Genomic DNA, 22132 nt, shown 5'->3' on the forward strand with positions numbered 1-22132 from the left:
GAATGGGACCAGGAGAGCGAGCAGGCCCAGCCTGAGGGAAGAGGCACAAAAAGGAGAAGTGGGTGGACCCCAAGATGTCACCAGTTAAGCAGAGAGAGGATCTTGATACCTCCTCCTCTATCTGCCTGTCCCCTGAGTGCCCAGCAGCAGGCTGTGCTTTACTGCATGCCTACGTAGGTGCCTGCTCACCACAGGGTGCCCTAGCTGCCAGCATGCTATTCCAGGCCAATAGGAGAACCCTGAGGTGAAGTACCCTGGGGCCAATCGTAGGTGGAAATATCTCTTTAATGGCCAGAGAGAGTGTATCTTTGGCTGCTTTTCATTGGTTCAGACCAACTGAAGGCTCTCTGGACTCTCAGCCAATGCCGAGCCATCAGCCAACAGGAATGGGCTTTGTTGCTGGATCTTGTTTTTGTCTAGGGCTGATGGGTAACCCTGCCCCAAGGGCTGCCTTGTCTCCTCATTATCATCCCTGACTGAAAACTTTTGCCATGAACACAGAAGGCATGAGCAGTGGGACTTAATCAAGGCAGCTCAGAGGTAGGCATGCTTGGGGCCAGGGGCCATGCCTGGGCCCAGTCCTTGCAGGTGAGTGCAGGTGAACCAGCAAAGGGAGAGAATAAATAAGTAGAATTGGTGGGCATGGGCACTGTGAGATTAAAGCTAAGGGCAGGTCTTGACAGATCAAACTCTTCCTTCCTTCCCACAAGCCATGAGTATCTGAGAAACTTATCCACAATCCTATGGTTCCCCCTTTACTCTTTCTCTGTAGCCCCAACCACAACCAGGGAGGGGTTCCTCCCAAGAAAGTAAGAAAAGCTTATTGGAGAAGGTGTGCCGGCTCCCACTTGCAGGCTGGATTCCCTGACTTAGGATGCCCGCAATGGTCAGAGATATAGACTTGGTGACTCTGGCCTTCAGAGATACATGGATTCCATAATATTTGCTCCTAACATCTCAGATTATAGTCTGACTATCTCCTCATATGCTTTAAGGAAGGCTAGGGGTGTGGGTTCAATCCTGGGTGAGCTGGGTAGCCGCCTTCACTTTGGTCTCTGACCATTGACACAATTATTAGTCCCACCCAAGGGCAAAATCTCTAACCTGAACAGCTATTTAAGCAATGTGTACACAGGAGGCAGAATGAGAGAGTATGGAGGATACAGTGAAAAGCCTTCCCTGTTTCTGAAAACTTTCAGTCTTACATCAAACACTCACTGAATGCCTTTTATGAGGCAGACACTCTACTAGATGCTAAGTTAACAAAAAGGAATAAGACACATGAACTTTTGGTGAATCCCGCCAGGGCAGAGCCAGGGGGAAGAGTGTGTTTTAAGCACTAGTGATCAACTACCTTTAAAAATTGACCTGAGGTTATAGTTGGCTTTGGAATCCCCCAGAACTGGCCCTTGGTAAAACTGATCACAAATGTCTGTTTACAATGCCCCTTAAGGTGCTCCCGTATTAAAACTCTCTTTCAGAAAAAAAAAAAAAAAATGTACTTCAAAATTTATGTAAGACCTTGGGCAAGTCAATTCTCAATCCTCCCCTCCTTAAAATAACAAGCTTAGGCTTGGGGCTGTGAAGCCCTTTCCAAATCTAATAGACCCTCTAGGAGTCTATAGTAGCAGTCATTTACTCATTAGTATAAATTTAAGTAGCTATGTTCCTTTTCCCTGGATTAGCTATATTTTAAGCTTTGTTTCCAATTGTGTAATGAAAGACTTTGTCACTTAAAGATTTTGCAGGGATCTGCCTACATTTGTGGAAGGGAAATGAAGATTAAAGAGGTATAATAAACCTCCCCAATATCCTAACATCCTCTTTCCTTGGGCTCTAGGGCCCTGCACTCTGTTGAGGTTAATCCCAACAGATTACTTAGTTACTAACAAAAAGAATCATTAAAAATAAAAAACTAAGCCTTATTGGGAGCTTACAATGATCTAACACCAAGAAACTGTTGCAACAATGAACCGGAAAAGCCTAGTGAAAAGTTCTGAGCACATATTATGCAGGCTCAGGATGCAGAAATTGCAACAGCACTTTGCCCCTTGCTCTTCTCTCCTGTCTGTTTTGGCTTCCTTTGGAGCCTGGATCTCAGTCCTACTGGCCGTAGATATTTTGAATGATTCAAGGTCAGGAAAAGGGACAATGATTCAGAAATGCACATCATTCCTTAAGTACATTTAATTGTAAAATACATCTAATCAATCCGATCCCCTGTCTGAACCTGGCAGCTAAGAGAAGCAAAGCAAAGCTTTTGCGTTTCACTCCAAACCAAAATAAGAAGCTAAAGGCGGATGGGGGAGGGGATGGGATCAATGAATCCAATCAATGGTCTATATTAATGTTTCTTATATGATAGTGCTGATTTGCAGCTTTCCAGGTGCCAAATGGCATCTGGGAAACATTACTCCATCCCCCAATTGACGTAATAATTAGATTGCATAAATGGTTCCTCTGTGCTCACTGCCAGCCCAAGAGACAAATGTTATTGGTGAGCCAATCAATCTTTCCCCCCGTTAAAGTTTCAACTTGTGTCAGCAATTATGCTGTGGAGGTCGAAAGCCACCCAAATGAGTGAAAACTGGCAAAGATGAATTTCAGGAGTGGATTATACTGCACTATTTCCCAGCAGAGTGTGTATGGTCAGAACCTGGACAGGTACATGAACAGATCTGCAACTGGATATACCACCAGGGGCCAGAAGAGGAAAGAAAGTCTAGTGACATCTGCAATATTTTGCTTTTCTTTATTCCAGTTGTCTCCTTCATACTTAGATAAACCAAGGGGCTGAGGAGAGCATGGCAGGGGAAGGCATTAGTAATTTGTTATTAGTCTTTGTGATAGGCTGAATAATGCTCCCCCTCCCATAAAATCCATGTTCTATTCCCCAGAATGTGCGAATGCTATCTTCTATGAGACTTTGCAGATGTGATTAAATTAAGAATCTTGATATAGAGAGATTACCTTGGACTAGCCAGCTGGGCCCTAAATGCAATCACAAGTGCCCTTATCACAAGTGTCAGAGAGAGAGATTGCAGACAGAAGAAGAGAAGGCAACGTGACCATGGAGGCAAGGATTGGAGTGGCGTGGCCACCAGCCAAAGAATGCCAGCAACCACCAGAAGTGGGAAGGGGCAAAAGATGCATCTCCCCTAGAACCTCCAAAGGGAGCTCAGCCCTGCCAGCACCTTGATCTTGGCTCAGGAAACATATCGGACTTCTGGCCTCCGGACTTTAAGATAATAAATTTCTATTGTGTTAAGCCACAAAATTTGTGGTAATTTGTTACAGCAGCCCTAAGAAACTAATATAGACCTCCATTACTAAGCCCAGGTCACAGGTAGAATGATAAACAACCTTCCTGTTGTATTGTAAAGAGCATCAAAATCCTTCTTTAGCCAAAATAGGCCCTCAATCTATCATGATGCAATGTCAAGGACTAGGAATCCAAAATTCACACATATATGTCAACATTTCTACTTTTTGAGCAATTCTTTCTTGTTACTACGTTGCAAACAGTACACATAAGCCCTTGTTTTCCACTAGTCCTTTTGCATGAATTTATGCATCCAATTAACTCCAGCCACCAGGCAGGCCTTGGGGGGACAGGGAGGGACACTGAGCAGGTAGGGAAATACGGTAAATATGTCTAAATTGAAACCACTATTGGGCTCAAATCAAATCTTTTTTAGTAATAACACTAAGTAGGGCCTTTAGGAAAACAAGTCATGGCAGAACTAACTTAATTTACTCTTCTGATAAGGTTACAAGGCTTGTAGATCGGAGAATGTTGTAGACAGGATGCATCTGGATTTTAACAAGGCTTTTGACTTAGACTCTCATGAGCCCTTTATAGATAAAGTGAAGAAATACAGACTGCAGGTGAGACTCCAGAGGTAGCAGGTGGCTGCTGATATGTGGATCAGGGTCTCTAGTGATAAGTCACAGATCTTTACATCAGTGTCAGTCAAGTAACCACTCTTATCCAACAGCTCAGACAGATGGCATGCTCTCTGGGAGTGAGGATGCTGGGAAGCTAGAGGATCTAGCTAACAGATTGGATGGGAGACTCAGGATCCAAAACAGTCTCAGTAGGCTGGAGCATGGGCTGACCTCTGTGAAATGCAATGTCCAGCATTAGGAATTCAAAATTCACATGTACAAAGACAGGCTTATATACAGAGCAGCCGTCAGCATAGAGAAGGCAGAGGAGATCAGTAGGCACACAGTTGGATGAGTCAGAAGAATGGTGAGGCTGGCAAAAATAAAAAAAATTTAAACAATAAAAGCTAAACGTAGCTGAATTTGCTTCTCTGGAAACAAGAGAGAACCGTGCTAACACTTGATTATTTTCCATTATCCGGGCCATACTGGGTTCAGTTCTGGGCAAAATTCCTTTTATCTCCCAGATGTATTATTTTTAAAAAAATAAATAAAAACAAAAGGTGGAGGGGAAATGGAGAAATGTTGGTCAAAGGATATAAAGTTTCAGTTAGGAAGAAGAAATTCTGGAGATCTATTGTACAGCATAGTGACTACAGTTAATAATAATGTATACTTGAAAATTGCTAAGAGAGTATATCTTAAATATTCTCACTACACACACACTAAGTATGTGAGGTAATGGATATGTTAAATAGCTTGATTCAATCATTTCACAATGTATACATATATCAAAATGTCACATTGTACATTGTAAATATATACAATTTCTATTTGTCAATTACATCTTAATAAAGCTGGGGAGAAAAATACAAAACAAAAACAAAAACAAAAAAACTTACCAAAGTGCGTAAAGTGAAAATTGACAGCGTTCCTCCCTCCCAGTACCTAAGGCCAAAGGTAATTACTATTAACAGAGTACTGATTATCCTTCCACACTTATCTATGAAATTATTTATGATGTACAGTTTATTAACACAAATGAAAGCATGCTATATATATTGTTCTTGGCCTTGCTTTTGATTTAACAACATATCATGAGCATTTTCCCATGTCAGTGATCATAAGAGCTAATAATTACTGTTCATTTTCCATGTACCAAATACAATTCTATAAATACTTCATATTTTCATTCAGTTAAAACTCACAATAACTTCCATGAGATGAAGAATATTATTATTATTCCCACTGTAGAGAAAAGAAAACAGTTCAGAGGACTTTCCTAAGATTACAGTTATTTAATGGCAGAGGTTGGATTTGAGTTCAGGTCTGTCTGGTTCCAGAACCTATGCTCTTAACATCTACACCAAGCTGCCTCTTAGTTCTCTGAGGGCAGCCTCATTAAAAAAAAAAATACAGCATAGGAGTTTATTGCATCTGTATCATAATTTAATTAATCTTATGTTAGTGGACATAAGATTGTTCTGTTACTGAAAGATTTTTCAGAGCTTTTAATATGCTAATGTGCATTATGAACCTCTTAAGAGGTGGATATAGTAGGCAACGTGTCCAAAACTTCCTTAACCATGGCATCCTTTTCTCTCACAGAGTACTTGAGAGACTGGAGCATTGGGGATCAGATTTTGGTGTGCATCTGCATCATCTGGGATGCTTTTCAAATGCAGATCCCCAGGCCTCGACTAAAGTGCTTCTGATATGGATAATTTATAGACCACACATTGAGAAATACTGCTGTGTGCTGTGGGATTAATATTTGATGTGTAAAATGAATATGAGTGGCTACATAACCACAGTTTTATCGATCAAAGACATGACTAGCTGGGAGACAGAAACACTCTTTTCCCTTCCCTCCTCAGGTCACCTAATCATCAGAACCTTATTCACTCCAATGCAAGAAACCCACATCAAGGATGCATTAATCTGGCATCCCAGTGAGCTAAGTTCCCAGGAGACTAAGCCACCAGTGACCATCACACCTCTCCACCTCCCTCAACGAAGAACTCTGCCACTACTGAAAGTATAAGATAATAATAGATTAAAATCAATTAATCAATAAGTTAATATTCCATGCATATGCTAACTCTTACTATTGGGACCTCTTCTTTTCAGTTTCTATCATCTACAGATACATTAAGAATAGTCAGTTTCGTTTCCTTCCTTTTTTCCTTCCTTCCTTCCTTCCTTCCTTTCTTTCTTTCTTTTTCTTTCTTTCTTTCTTTTTTTTTTTTTCTGAGACAGAGTTTTACTCTTGTTGCCCAGACTGGAGTGCAATGGTGCGATCTCAGCTCACCGCAACCTCTGCCTCCTGGGTTCAAGCAATTCTCCTGCCTCAGCCTCCTGAGTAGCTGGGATTACAGGCATGCACCACCATGCCCGGCTAATTTTGTATTTTTAGTAGAGACGGGGTTTCTCCATGTTAGTCAGGCTGGTCTTGAACTCCAGACCTCAGGTGATCCACCCGCCTCGGCCTCCCAAAGTGCTGAGCCACCACACCTGGCCTAAGAATAGTCAGTTTGTAACACAAATATCTGCAGAACAAGAATTAACCCAATAGGGACAAAAACAAATATGAGAGAATAAATGTTATTATGTGTTTTTTAAACTGTGAGTTTGGAAAAGTACAAGATGTCCTGCTTGTGCTCTCAAGTGATATTTAATATCAAATCCCACTCACCATTGCAGGTTATTGCTTAAGGGTCACCTGAGGTCAAAGTGGAGACAGGAGAGAAAGGACAAAGGGGGAAAGGATGAGAGGGTGAAGACATATCCAGAATGCTCAAAGGAGTGCTTAGGAGGGAGGCTCCTGGAAACATTCATCTCCAGTGAGTGGACAGGGGGGCTTACTTGAGAAGGAGCCAGAGTAGCCTATTGCTATTCAACCCCAAACCCTGCACTTGAGACCCCCTCCACAAATCACATACTGAGATTTCCAAAATACCCTTACCCTTAGAATCTCAAAGGATTCTCACTTCAGCTGCAAGAGGCCAAAGGGGCATTACTACACACCTTATTTGACAAGTGGGGCTTTAAAGGCAACAGTGGTTTGGAAGAGGCAATGTCTAGTGTAGAAAAGGAAACTACACAGATCATGATGCAGTGGAAAGTATACTGGAATTTATAAATTTACATTTAGCAGAATCTCAAGCATGTAAAATTGCATAGAAAAAAGCTGGAAGGAAATATGGATCCAATATTGATCGTTAAGGATGAATGACGTTTTCTTCTTCATACGTGTCTGGGTTTTCCTCTCCCCTCAAACATTTTACAATGGGCTTTGTTGTTTTTATATATAATAAAAAGGTAAATACCAAATAAAAATAGGGCATAAGCCTAAAATTCAAGTTCCATCTCTGCTCCTCTCACTCTCTGAGACTCAGTTTCTACAACCGTCCTCAGGGAACTAAGGTTGGATGGAGATATTGACTGAGAGAAAGGAAAAGAAAGGGAAAGAAAAGAAATGGAAGGAAAGGGAAGAGAAAGAAAAGAAAGGGAAGGAAAAGGGAAGAGAAGAAAAAGGAAGGGAAGGAAAGGTCAAGACTGAGATGATGGTCTAGTTGAGGTTATCTTGGAAAAGGAGATACTGTTCTCTGACCTTAGAGATGGTGGCTATGATAATGCTTTGCAAATTGTGAAGAGCTATTATGCAAATGACAAGACTCATTGTTCTTAAAGACCCCTGCTCCCCATCATACATATGGGTGCATGCATACACTCACACACACACACACACACACACCCCTTCCCTAAACTGCTTGAACATTTACACTTTGGCTCAATTTTCTCTTCCATTTCGGCGACCTCATTACCAATTCCAGGCAGAGTCTGTTCTCTGCTTGTCACTAGCCAATCTAGCTACCTTGGATTCCCCAGCATATCTGAAATTTTTCCCCTTATAGACTGTTCTGTCATTAATAAGTGTCATCTACATAACCCAAAGCCATATCCCAGAGCTCTGCAAGAGCCAGCATAGTGACTAAAAATGCAGCCTGGTCCAACCAGGACAGGATCTACATTTCCTTATTTCAAGCCAGATTAATTACCTCATTAATGATGATTCCTCACCTATGCCCAGAGTCTATGCTTTGCAAAGAAGCTGTATATTCTGTATCTTTCTGGGGCCTCACAGCAGTACTGGAAGGGAGGCAGGTCAGAGATGGACACCCCTGTTTACAGAACACAGAGAGGGCAAGTGACCTGTTATAGAATCACAGAAAGTGAGTAAAAGACAGTGTCAGAATTCAAATCCAACTTCATCCCATACCCAAGCCAGGCTCTTTCTCCTATACCATAGCATTCGCTTACAGTTGGATATGGAGAAAGGAAAATACAGAAAATGAGTAACTATGCACATGACCATTGAGAGATTCAACATGACATGGTTGCAAAACCTTTTACTTACTGGAATAAGACAACATCCAAGACTTGTAATAAGACTCCATTTGGAATCTGGAAGCCAGATAAGAGAAAGTTCTCTCTCTGAGATTAGCACTGGGCTCTTCCACGAATCATTTCTTCCTTCATTTGTGCATTCACTTATTCATTATATAATCATTTATTAAATATTTCATATGTACCAGGCACTGTACTTAGTGCTGATGGATAAGATGTAAAGAAAGGCAGGATATGGTCCAGAGCCTCATGGTCTAGAGGGAGGAATTTAAAACAGATTTGGCTAATTCCAAATACATAGCAAAGTAGCATTCGTGCCATGAAAGAGTAAAATGCTCTGGTAGCCTAGAGAAAAGATTCAGATCTGTTTGCTGTTTGGGGGATGTGAGATAACTTCATGGTATATGAAACCGACCAAGGAAGGACGAGTAGAATTTGAAGAAATAGGAACTGGGTGGGTGTAGGCACTGCCAGGAAGAGAATAGCATGATGTAGGCACAGTGGTAAGAAACCAGACGGATTAGATGGGAATCAGTGAATAATTCTATTCTGATGGAGCTGGGATTGGATACAAAAAAGAAAAAAGATGGGAATATATGTTTGGGCCAGATCATGGTAAGTTTGGAATACTGTGGGCCCAGCATCAGTTTCCATCCTTCTCAGAGGCCAGCAGCAGTGGCTGTGCAGGAAGGATTTGAGGAAGGCACAAAGGATGGACGCTGCTCTCTTGGATCCAGAGGCCAAGGGAAAAAATAGTGATGCCTACATTGGTTCCAAAAGAGGGAAGGCCACACTAAGTCTTTTTGGCAGGTTAGCAAATAGTGGCAAGTTGCTTTCAGAGAAAATGTGCTCAATTTTTAAAAATTATTTTTATATATTTAGGGGGTACAAGTCCAGATTTCTTACATGCATATATCGCCTAGTGGTGAAGTCTGGGCTTTTAGTGTACCCATCCCCCCAAAGAGTGAACATTGTAGTCAATATGTAATTTTTCAATCCTTAGCCGTCTCCCACTCTCCCACCTTTTGGAGTCTCCAATGTCTGTTATTTCCCTCTGTATGTTCATGTGTATCCATTGTTTGGGTTCCACTTCTAAGTGAGAACATGTGGTATTTATCTTTCTGGTACTGAGCTATTTCACTTAAGATAATAGCCCCCGGTTCAATCCATCTTCCTGGAAAAAAACACGACTTCATTCTTTTTATGGCTGAGTAGTATTCGATGGTGTATACATACACCACATTTTCTTTATCCAGTCATCCGTTGATGGACATATAGGTTGATTCTGTGACTTTGCTATTGTAACTAGTGCTGTGATAAACATGTGAGTGCAGGCATTTAAAAAAATAATGATTTATTTTCATTTCAGGATAAACCCAGTAGTAGGATTGCTGAATCAAATGGTAGTTCTATTTTTAGTTCTTTGAGAAATCTCCGTACTTGAAAATGCTCAAGTTTGTTCACTGAAATTTTGGCCTTGGCACCTTTCCCAGTTCACCTTCTATGCCCTTACCTGTGCTAAACTTTAAACATGTGGTGTCATCCTCAGCCTATCTCCCATGAATTCCACTTGTTGAGGATGCAGATTCATTTTGTTCAAGGTATTTTTCCTGCCCTTTGCTTCAATGGTCCTCAGTTCCCCAAAGTTAAAGCCACTGATACCTGTTTCTGCTCAGTCTCCTTCCTGGCTCCTCCTTGGCTTACTCCTTTGGACTTAGTCTTTTTTAGTTTAGTTCCTGGTCCTCTTCTCATAGTCTAATTTGAAGATGCCATTCCTGAGCAATATGGTCTACACTCCTGGTTGCAACCACTTCACCAATAACCTCTAAATCTCTATCTTCTCTTTTCTGAGTCCATGTCCCAGAAATCCAGTTGCCCCATTGTACATCTCTACTTTGATGTACCACAGTTAACTCCAACTCGAAATCTCTTCCACCATTCCAGAAGAAATAAACTTCCCACACAAACATGCTTTTCCACCTAATCTACTATCATATGCTTCATCATGCAAATTAGGCACCTAGACCTTTTTCTTGACACTCTCCACTCACTGTCCTTTAAATATCCAATCAATCGGCAAGTCTTGAAATTTCTACTTCTTTAATATTGGCTGAATATGTCTGCTTCTCTTTATCTCCCTGCTGATACCTCAACTGGATTCCTAAAATAACCTTCTAACTGATGTCCTTGACCCCAACTAGTGCACCCCAATTCTCACACAAGCCATTAATCAGCACTTTTTTCAAATATCACTTCTTCCAGGAAGCATTTCTGGATCCCTCCCAACCAGTCCTCTCTTCACATAGATCTTGCTCTGGGAATAATGGAATTAAATAGCGTCCCATAGCCAAAGAACTTCAGAAATGCTGATGTTATATCCTGTTTCTGTAAGAAGAAATTGGGACAAGGGAGATTTACGCTCCCCAAAAATACTCTTGAGGTGTATTCTGCTGTGGACAATCCTGGGGTACATGTGTGCCCAAGAGAGCAGAAGTTCAGGAATTGGGAGTGGGCTCCAAGGGAGCAGCCAGCTCTGTAGAATCCACACTAATCTGCCTCCAAACACTCCAAGTTTTCTAATTTTACCCTTTTTCTTTGGCTTTCTCACCGAAGATGTGACCCACTGCTGCAGGGATTTGGGAAATAAAATGCATCATTAATCAAAAATTACTCTTCCCTAAAATAAAATATTAGCTCTGTTGGGTAGTTAATTGCATTATCAGAATGAACAGCTCATCCTCTTTTACAAGGGCTTTAAACACTGATCGCCTAATAAGTGCAGGAATTATAGTTAATCTAGCTCAAAATTTAATTATGATGAGTCATACATCACAAAGCAAGCACACAGGGGCAAAACTCTGGTGAAGTCACGTCCAACTGACCTTGACCCCAGGCCTGCTGGTTCTTTCTAAGTGGGAAATTGGAAATCCTTCCTGTTTGTGAGATAACAGGGACATCCAAACAAGACCCACCCCAGTCTACCTCAGAAGTCTTACGGGAAAGCCTGCCTTAATCAAATCTTGCAATGAGAAAGCCCAGAAGCAATTCTCCCTCTGGGCTCTGCCTTTCCAGACCCCTTTAGAGTATTATGCAGTTAGATTTGAAGAACACCATTACAGTGGATCTAGGCTGGGACTAGGTATTAAGGAATTGTGTGAGATGTTCAGAATTTCAAGAATGCATCTAAATATATAGTTTCAAAGACTTTCCTGGTTGACACAGACCTAAAAAGTCAACAGTTTCTCCACGTGGTATGGCTTTGTGTCCTCGAATTCTCCCAATTGCTCACATAACTGAGGACAATCTTCCAGGTTTTTTTCTGAGTAAAAAAAGCTGATCAGCCTTCTTCATTTGGAATTTTCCACTTCTAATAATGTGGTTTAAGAAGTTATTATCTTTAAGCAGTTACTGGCACCTAAATTATTTTCTCACTGGTCATTTTAATTATTTGTATACATATGCAGGTTGAACTCAATTGCATCACTTTTCACTAATGACTGCTAAATTCTTTTATATTTAACCCATTATTCAAGCTAGTCATGACTTTGGGGAATACTCTTTCTGCCCTCCAAAATAGCTGCATCTTCTTCTTGCTCTTTGCCATCTGTACTATTGAAAAGCAATCCTATTTTATTTTATTTTATTTTACTTTTTGCCTGTTTGGAAGTCATATATATTTTTTCTTCACCATTTTAAAGGTGTAGGTGTCTCAAGCTCTATGTATTTATTTCCTGATGAGGGTATTAAGGAAGCCTCTTATATATCCTTATTCAATCTTCTTACCCTCTAGGTTGACTTCCTTTTCTTGGTATTTTGGGGCTTAGGAAAAAAAGATTTTGGTCTAAACCTTCCATGATTATAGGCATGTTAGTCATATTTCCTTCTCTTCCATTTTGCTTGTCTGTTCTTGTGTACCAAACCATCCGAAATTTAGTGGCCTTAAGCAACAAATTTATGTTATTCATTATTTCATGGATTAGAAATTTGAGACGGCCTTGCCTAGTGGTTTGTTTCTCATTCATGTGGAGCTGGCTGGAGAGCTGGGACTGGACACTCCACTTTCAAGATAGCTTCTGCACCTACATGTCGGTCACCTCAAGGTCTGGAACCTTGTGCCCCACCTCAATATGACATCTCATCCTCCAGGCCCACTCCATATGACTTGAGCTTTTCATAGCATTGGTGGTCTTAGGGTAATCACATGTTGGCTGGCTTTCAAGAAATCAGTGAAAATTTCCAGAGCAGTTAAGAGCTATTCCAAGTACTGTAACAGCATCACTTCTATCATATTGTATTGGCAAAAGCAGTCACAGGTCCCATTCAGACTCAAAAAGGTAGAAAAATAGACTCTACTTCTTGATGAGGTAGTGGCATTGCAAAACAGCACATGGAATATGACATTGTTATAGCGATCTTTAGAAAATACAAACTTCCATACTTTCTATAGATTTCCAGACTTAAAAGTCTCATACTTTAAAATACACATGGAAAGACTGTACAAGAATAGAGAAGTTTCAAGAAATAAAGATTTAAGGAATTGGACTATTTACCTTGAAGATAATATCATGTAGTGGATGAAACAGGGATTTAAATTCATAAAAATCTAGATTCAAATCCTATCATGACTCTTACAAATTTTAAACCCATGGAAAAATAACTTTATACATCAATAAACATTTACTAAGCATTTTAATATGCTATCATTGTGCTAGAAACATAGGTATACATAAATGCCTAAAACAATATATAAGCCTTCAAAAAGGGTCTTGAATGAGACCCACGTTTCATGTTTGGGTAACCAGTTGTTTTGTGTTGCTATTTACTGTGATAAAACCTACAGGAGGAGATAATAGTTTCTGTATAAGCTAAAGTGCAGGGTTAAGCAGGGGAAGATGTCAAATAGGCAGTCAGAAATACTAGAATACTGAATGGTCTGGTCTAAAGATGCAGTTTTGGCAGTGATCAAAATAAAAATGGTAACTGAAGCCCTAGAAGTGTGTGAGTGTGCAGAGCGAGAAGAAAAGGTGGCATAAAAATGATCCCTAATAAAACATCAGTGTTTAAGGGGTAAATGGTGAAAAAGGAACTTGCAGAGAAAAGATTACTGGATTTGAAGACATAGCATTAGAAACTTGAAAATTAAACAAAGAGAGGAAAAATAAAAAATATCAACATAGTTTTAGTGAGCTGTGAGACCATTGAAATCAGCCTCATAGACATAATCAGAGTCATCAAAGGAGGAGGGAGGACAGAAAAAATATTTTAAGAAATAATGGCTGATTATTTTTCAAATTGGATAAAAATTATGAACCCACATATCTAAGAATCTCAACAAATCCCAAGCATAAAAATTGTGAAAAACTACACCAAGGGACATCATAACCCAATTGCTTAAAATCAGTGATAAAGATAAAATGTTATCTTTAAGATAAATCTTAAAAGAAGCTTTATTTACAAGGGGACAGGGAGTGGGGTAGGTTAGGCAGGTGGTGGAAGACACATTACCTAAAGAGGAACAATTATAAGAAAGACAGCAGATTTCTTGTTGGAAACGATGCAAGTTTTAAGACATCAGAAAACAATATATTTAAAAGCACTGAAAGAAACCTGTTAACCATGCTAACAATGGACACAGGAAAGCTAAACTGGCTATATCAATACATGCAAAGTAGATTTCAGACCAGTGAGGGTCTTTTCATAATGTTAACGTGGTTAATTCATTAAAAATACATAATAATCTTATATAATGAGGTTCAAAAATACATGATGCAAACACTGATAGAGCTTAGACAAATCCACGATTATAGTTGGAAATTTCACTACCCTTCTGTCTTAGTCTATTTTGTGTTGCTATAAAGGAATATCTAAGGTTGGGTAATTTTTAAAGAAAATAGTTTTACTTGGCTCATAGTTGTTCAGGTTATACAAGAAGCATGGAGCTAGCATTTGCTTCTGATGAGGGCTTCAGGGAGCTTCCACTCATGGCAGAAGGCAAAAGGGAGCCAGCAAGTACAAAGATTGCATGGCAAGAGAGAAAACAAGGTGTGGGGAAGTTCCAGGCTCTTTTTAACAACCAGCTTTTGTGGGAACTAAGAGAGCAAGAACTCACTTTCCCTCATCTCAGGGAGGACACTAATCTATTCATGAGGTATCAGCCCCCGTGACCCAAACACCTCTCATTAGGCTCCACTTCCAACGTTGGGGATTAAATTTCAACCTGAGGCTTGGAGGTGTATCCAAACTATAGTAGCAACAAATTATAGAAAAGTAGAAGGTTAGTGAGATTAGAAAAGACTTAAAAAGCACTTTCAATGAAATTGACCTAAGTGACATTTATAGAGCACTTCATCCAAAGTATTGGAATAAATATTTTTCCAAGTACAGATAGAACATTTATCATGATAGACCATATTCTGGCTCATAAAACAAACCTGAATACTTTTAAAAAATAGTAAAATTATACAAATATATTCTGATCAATATGGAATTGAATTAGAAACCAGTAACAGAAAGACATCTGAAAAGTTCCCAACTATTAAAAAAAAATCCTGAACAATACACTTAAGTTACCCATGGGTCAAATAGGAACTCATAAGAAATGGAAAATACTTTGAAGTGAATAAAAATGATAATGCAAAATACCAATTTTGCAGATTGCAGCTGAAGTAGTAGTGCTCAGAGGACAATTTATACTATGAAAGGCTATATTAGAAAAGAAGAAAGGGCTCATATCAATAATCTAAACTTCTACTTTAAGAAACTATAAAGTAAAAGCAAATTAAGCTCAAAGTAAGGAGAAAGAGGGACATAAACATAAGGGTAGAAATCAATAAAATATTATGCAAAACAGAAAAACAATAGAGAAAATCAACAAAACCAAAAGCTAATTTTTTGAGTAGATCAATAAAATTGTTAAACCTCTAGCCAGACTGTTCAGGAAAAAAAAAAAAACACAAAGAAGACACAATTTACTAATATCAGGAATGAGAGGGGTGATACCACTGCAGGTTTTACAGATAATGAAAGGATATTATAGACAATTTTAGGCTAATCGTTTCAACAACTTAAATGAAATCAGCAAGTTTCTTAAAAGATGTAAGCTACCAAAGCTCACTCAAGAAGAAAGAATTTGTAGTTGAAAACCTTTCTGCATAAAAAATTATAGGATCAGATAGCTTTTCTGGTCATTTTTACCCAATATTGAAGAAAGAAATAATACCAACCCTACACAAACATTTCCAGAAATAGAAAGATGAGGGGATACTTTACAACTCAGTCTATGAGCCAGCATTACCCTGAGACCAAAACCAGTCATAATCAATACAAGTAAAGAAAACTATATATCAATATCTCTTACAAGCATATGCATTAAAATGTTTAACTAGTTTTATGAAATCAAACCCAGTAATACATTTAGAAGATACTACATCATAGTTAAGTGAACTTTATTCAAGGATTGCAAAGTTGGATTAATATTTGAAAATGTCAATATGTAATAATTCACCATATTAACAAAGAAGATCCATATAATTCTCTTAGTAATGTAGCAAAAACACATTCTACAATATTCAATGTCCACTCCTGGTGTTAAAGATAGAAACTTCTATGCAAACCTGCCATAGAAGAGAGCATCTTCAAACTGCTAAATGGAAAGCCTACTGCTAATATCACACTGAATGCTGAAAGACTGAATGCTTTTGCCCAAAGATCAGGAGTAAGGTAAGGGTGTCTACTTTCACCACTTCTGTTCAACATTTTACTGGAGACCATACTGAATACAATAAGGTGTGAAAATACATAAAAGACATATGTATTTGGAACAAAGATATTTTATTCCCAGACTACAGGATCATCTCCTGTAGAAAATCGAAAGGGATCTACAAAAAAGCTACTAAAAGTAATAAGTGAGTTTAGCAAGGTTGCAGGATACAAGGTCAATATACAAAAATCAATTTTTTTTTACCCTAGCAACAAACAAAAGAAAATTGAAAATTTTTAAATATTATTTTCAATACCATCAAATAATATAAAATACTTAGGAATAAATTTGACAAACAACATGGAAAACATGTACATAATATTGCTGAAAGAAATTTTCAAAGACCCAAATGAGTGGAAAGATATGTTTATGGATCAGAAAGCTCAATAATGGTAAGATTTCAGTTCTCTCCAAATTGATCTAGAGATTCATCATAATCCCATTCAAAATCCCAGGAGGCTTCTTTATAGATATTGACAAGTTGATTCTAAAATTTACATAGGAATTCAAAGGACCTAGATGTGTCAAAAACAACTTTCACAAAAAACAAATAACTGTCTGGTTTTAAGATTTATAGTAAAGGTATAATAATCAAGACAGTATAGTATTGGTGTAAAAACAAACTTATATATCAATAGAACAGAATAGAGAGTCCAAAATAGACCTACACATATAAGGTCATTTAATTTTTCACAAAGATGGCAAGGCAATTTAATGGGGAAATCTTTTTCAACAAACAATGCTGAAACAATGGAATTATCACATACAAAAAAATAGGGCCTCAGCCCTTATCTCATGCTATGTACAAAATTTAACTCAAAATGGATCAAAGACTTAAAAGTAAGAGCTAAAACTATAAAACTTCCAGCACAACACTTAATAGAAATTCTAAGTGACTTTACATCTGGCAAATATTTTCTAAATAGAATACAGTAAGCATGAGAACTTAAGCAAAATTGATAATTGGACTTCATCAAAATTAGAAACTATTGTTTCCTAAAAAGCACTATTAGTAAAATAAAAAGGTAAGTCACAGGTGGGAGACAGCATTTACAAATCACATATCCAATAAAGGAATTGTGTCTAGAATATGTAAAGAACTTTTATAACTCAGTAATAAGAAGATAGGCAATACACTAAAAATAGGCAATAGATTAGAATGGACACTTCACAAAAGAAGAAATACAAATGGCAAATATACACATGAAAAGATGTTCAACACCATTAGTCATTAAAGAAATGTGAATGAAAACCACAGTGAGATATCATTACACATCCATTAGGGACGTCTGAAATGAAAAGACTGACCATACCAATGTTGGTGAGGATGTAGAACAACTGGAATTTTCATTCATTCCTCATGGGAATATGAAATGGTATGTTCACTTTGGAAAACAATCGGGCAGTTTCTTAAAAAGTTAAACATATACCTACCTTACAACCCACTCATTCTTCTCCTAGCTATTTACCCAAGAGAAATGAAAGCATATATACTAACCCACAAATGCTCATTGCAGCTTTATTAAAAACAGCCCCAAACTGTAAACAACCCAAATGTTCATCAACAGGAGAATGGATAAATTAATTGTGGCATATTTGTACAGTGGGATGCTACTCAGCAATTTAAAAGAGCAAACTGTTGATGCATGCACAACATGGATGAGTCTCAAAATAATTATTTTGAGTGAAATAAGCCAGACAAAAGAGAGTACATCCTGTCTGAATCCATTTATATAAAATTCTAAAAAATGCAAATTAACCTGTGTTGATAAAAGCAGATCAATGGCTGCTTAGGGACTGTGTGTGGGCTGTTTGGTTTACCAAAGGGTATCTTGAAACTTTTGTTGGTGATAGATATGTTCATTATCTTGATTGAGGTGATAGTTTCATGGGTGTATACATGTGTCAAAACTCATCAAAATATATATTTTAAATATGTGCAATTTATTATATGCTTCAATACAACTGTAATAAAAAGTAAGAGCAAGACTAAAGAGCAATCATGGTAAATGTAGCACAGTGGAGTGGTATGATTGATTACACTGAATTGAAAAAAGAATAGGAAGTGATAAAGCTGAGATTGGGTATAGACTACTGTTTTTTTAGGCTTAAAAGATGAGAGGAGCTTTAATAGTAGATGAAGGGGGCAGTGGTGCCAAGAAAAGATTTCTAAAGAAGAGGGACAGTTGAGCACATGAATAACCTGAGGTTAGGAAACTGGTAGGGAGAGAGGGAATAAAGAGTCAGGAAAGAGAATGGATAATAGTGTAAGCAAGGTTCTAGGGGAGATAGGAGAAGGAAAATTAGAGGAGGGTGTACAGAGCAAAAGTGGAGAAACTAGAGGATGAGGGCCAGTTCTTCTGAAAGTAAAAGAGAAATGCGAAGTGAGAGCTAGTGAAGCCAAAGAGACCTTTGTAGGTATGGGGGCAAGGAGCTGAAGTTAGCCTCGATCTCCTTTATGAAGTAGGAGTCTGAGCCATTGTATGGGGTGTGGTGACAGTAGAGTGAAAGGGGCTGTTGTTTGAGAGGAGTGATGAAAAAACCTGGAGTACAGATAGGAGGAAAATTGGAGAAAGAGGTGACCTGAGGCATGTGAAAGGATTGCAGGGTGGCCAGCAGGACCAACTGAGGTTGGAAATTCTGTTAGAGGCAACAATACTTGGGGTGCTGCTCCTTTCTCCCACAGTGGCCATTATGACATCAGAGAAGTCACTGGTTTGGAGAGACTCAAAACTGAGGCTAAACAGTGCAGATGTGGTCATTGGAGGGCAAGGGGACGAAGAGGCAGTCAATACTAAATCAATATGCTCCAAGATCTAGGCTGGACAAGGAAAAAAGTGAAGAGAAAAGGAAGGTCTTGAGCGCTGGACCCCTCAGTGAAGCCAAAGAGCAAATGGCATGGACCCAGCCTTCATTAGGAGATTTGGGCCTCAGTGGGATATTGGAGTTGAAGCCACGCCCAGTGATGCCAAGTGAATGGGAGTGGTTGAGGCGCTCAGAAGTTAAAGGTCAGAGAGATATGAGGCCAGGGTGTTTGGGGTGGGACTTCCATGTGTGTATTGTTGAGGACACCCAGGATGAGGACAGAACTTGGAGTGTCAAGGAAGTCTGTGAGCTGGTCCTCAGAGTTCAGGAAATGATCATCACATGGGTGGTAGATACAGGTATAGTATGATGCTCTATGTCTTTTTTTTTTTTTTTTTTTTTTTTTTTTTTTTTTTGAGATGGAGTCTCACTCTGTCACCCAGGCTGGAGTGCAGTGGCCGGATCTAAGCTCACTGCAAGCTCCGCCTCCCGGGTTTTACGTCATTCTCCTGCCTCAGCCTCCCGAGTAGCTGGGACTACAGGCGCCCGCCGCCTCGCCCAGCTAGTTTTTTGTATTTTTTAGTAGAGACGGGGTTTCACCGGGTTAGCCAGGATGGTCTCGATCTCCTGACCTCGTGATCCGCCCGTCTCGGCCTCCCAAAGTGCTGGGATTACAGGCTTGAGCCACCGCGCCCAGCCAATGCTCTATGTCTTAATGGAATTTCATGCCCTGAAATCTAGTGGAAAAAACAGTTCTACTACTGAAAAGATTCATTTTAATTTGATTAAATTCTAGGAACAAAGTTTCTATATAGTCAATTTTGTTTTTTTTTTCCTATGCCAGTTTTCTGAAGGGGTAGTTTGAACACTTAGTTCATTGCATCTCTGAGAGAACAAATTAAGATAATGAATTTAAAATGCTCAACCCAGAGCCTGGCGCCTAGTAAGTGATCAGTAAATGGAAGCAGCAGCTATTAATATTACTGTGCATTTGATTTGTTTTACCCATTAAGTAATGTTATCTCTTTGAAGACTTATTTCTACAGCCTAGGGATTTTCTCTGGAGCTATAAGACACAGTTCTGTCTCTGCAAATGACAAATCCTCTGACATCTAAAGACAGCCAAGACATCTCTCAACCCTAGGCAAAATATCCCCAATTTCTCCCCTGCTCCTCCAAGGATCTCCTTTCCAGAATCCCAGTGAAAAAAACACAAAGCAAGTTCAGTCATAACTTGTCTGGTTTCACAGGTTCACAGCTAGAGAGAAATTTAGCCTCAGGACAAATTGTACCTTGAGTCTCACTCATACACGATCCTCCAAGGATCTCCTTTCCAGAATCTCAGTGAAGAAAACACAAAGCAAGTTCAGTCATAACTTGTCTGGTTTCACAGGTTCACAGCTAGAGAGAAATTTAGCCTCAGGACAAATTGTACCTTGAGTCTCACTCATACACGATTTAGATGATATTTAGATGATACTTTGCACTTAAGACTTTAGAGTTGTTGTTGGACTGAGTTAAGACTTTTGGGTCTGTTGAGATGGACTGCATATATTTTGCATGTGAGAAAGACATGAATTTTGGGGGGCTAGGGGCAAAATGTTATGGAATGAAAGTATGTGTCCCCCCAGAACTCATATGTTGAAGCCATAACTCCCAATGTGTTGGTAGTTAGAACGGGATCTTGGGAGGGTTAGATGAGGTAATGATTACAGAGCCCTCATGATGGGATTAGTACACTTATAAGAAGTGATATCAGAGAACTAACTCTCTCTCCCTAGAAGCAATATCAGAGAACTAGTTCTCTCTCTCTCTCTCTCTCTCTCTCTCTCTCTCTCTCTCTCTCTCTCTCTCTCCCTCTGTGCCATGTGTGGATACAGTGAGAAAGCAATCATCTGCAAGCTGGGAAGAGAGCCCTCATTGGAACTCAACCATGCTAGCACCCTGATCTTGGACTTCTAGCCCCCAGAACTGTGAGAAAATTAATTTCTGTTATTTAAGCCACCCAGTCTATGGCATTTTATTATGGTAGCTAGGGCTAAGATGTGTATCTTTACTAGAGTTCTGACTTTACATAGTATCCTTAGCATGTGCATATGTCAGATTTTACTTATTCAGTCTTTTAGTGATAGAAATCTAGATTGCTTTCAGTGCTATCACAAACAATGATTTTATAAACATCCTTGCACATGTCCCTTAATGGTTCTGTTACAGAATTATAAACTCATTCATAGAGTTTATGCATATTTAATTTCATTAAACACCTTCAGATTGCTCTCCTGAGTGGCTCTACCACTTCACACTCCAACAAACAGAACTTAATATATGATTTATCATATCATCATCAGCTCATAATATTATCTGGCTTTATAACTTTGCCATTCAAATGTGTGTTAAGCAATATTTTGTGAATTTTAAAATTTGCATTTATATGAGTACTACTGCAACTGGGCATCTTTCCATAGATTCATCCGTAGATGTAGTTCCATCTACATCCAAAATGGATTTGAAACAGATTAACATAAAAATTCAGAGAAATAGGGCAGATAAATAAAGATCAAAGGAATGATAGGAAAATCATGTAGAGAAAGGGAGAATCAAGGGTGAAACAGTTTCCTCTACCTAACATAACTCTGAGTTTCCTGGCAGCCAAGAAAAAAAGGAAAAAATGATTCGTTTATTCGATAAATGTTTTGTGTTGTAGCTTTAAGGTTTGAATTTCTTTGGTCTGTTAGCTGAGTTTCAGGATAGATAGAAAATAAACATAGTTTTGAGAAAATAATCTGACTAAATCAAATCCTCAAAGTGTAAGCATCAGAATAACACTAGAGAAAATATTCCTCAGGGCTGAATCATCTTACTAATCATCGTATCTGCAAATAGCTTTTGAGACATTTGTTTTGGTTTGAAAAATATTTTTAAGACATGTTGATTTTTAAGTTTTTTTCTAAAAAAACTTTTGAGCAGTAGGAAGCAGACTGCATATAACCATTCTGAAAATATTTTCGCAAAACACTGTGATGCTTAACAGTGCTTAAAGAATTTTGATTTTCAAATATTGGCTTCAAAATGGCTATGAAAATTGCATTCCTCAGGCAAAACTATGGAAATAGTAAAAGAATCAATGGTTGCTAGGGACTGAGGGGAAGGTGGGATGAATAAGTAGAGTGCAGAAGATTTTGGGGGTAGTGAAACTACTCTGTATGACACTATAATGTTGACTACATGTCATCATACATGTGCCCAAAGCCATAGAATGTATGACACCAT

General features: G+C 38.8%; 1 long non-coding RNA gene across 1 annotated transcript in view; it reads left to right on the forward strand.

Annotated features, from left to right (window-relative positions):
* Positions 1-21723, forward strand: part of LOC105481442 (uncharacterized) — a 41830-nt gene extending 20107 nt beyond the window's left edge. Inside the window, exon 3 of the long non-coding RNA XR_011618086.1 lies at positions 20743-21723. This is a non-coding gene — a long non-coding RNA (uncharacterized lncRNA). The remainder of the gene's footprint in view (positions 1-20742) is intronic.
* Positions 21724-22132: the final 409 nt, after the last annotated feature.

The sequence above is a fragment of the Macaca nemestrina genome, chromosome X, assembly GCF_043159975.1.
Source record: "Macaca nemestrina isolate mMacNem1 chromosome X, mMacNem.hap1, whole genome shotgun sequence".
NCBI lineage: Eukaryota > Metazoa > Chordata > Mammalia > Primates > Cercopithecidae > Macaca > Macaca nemestrina.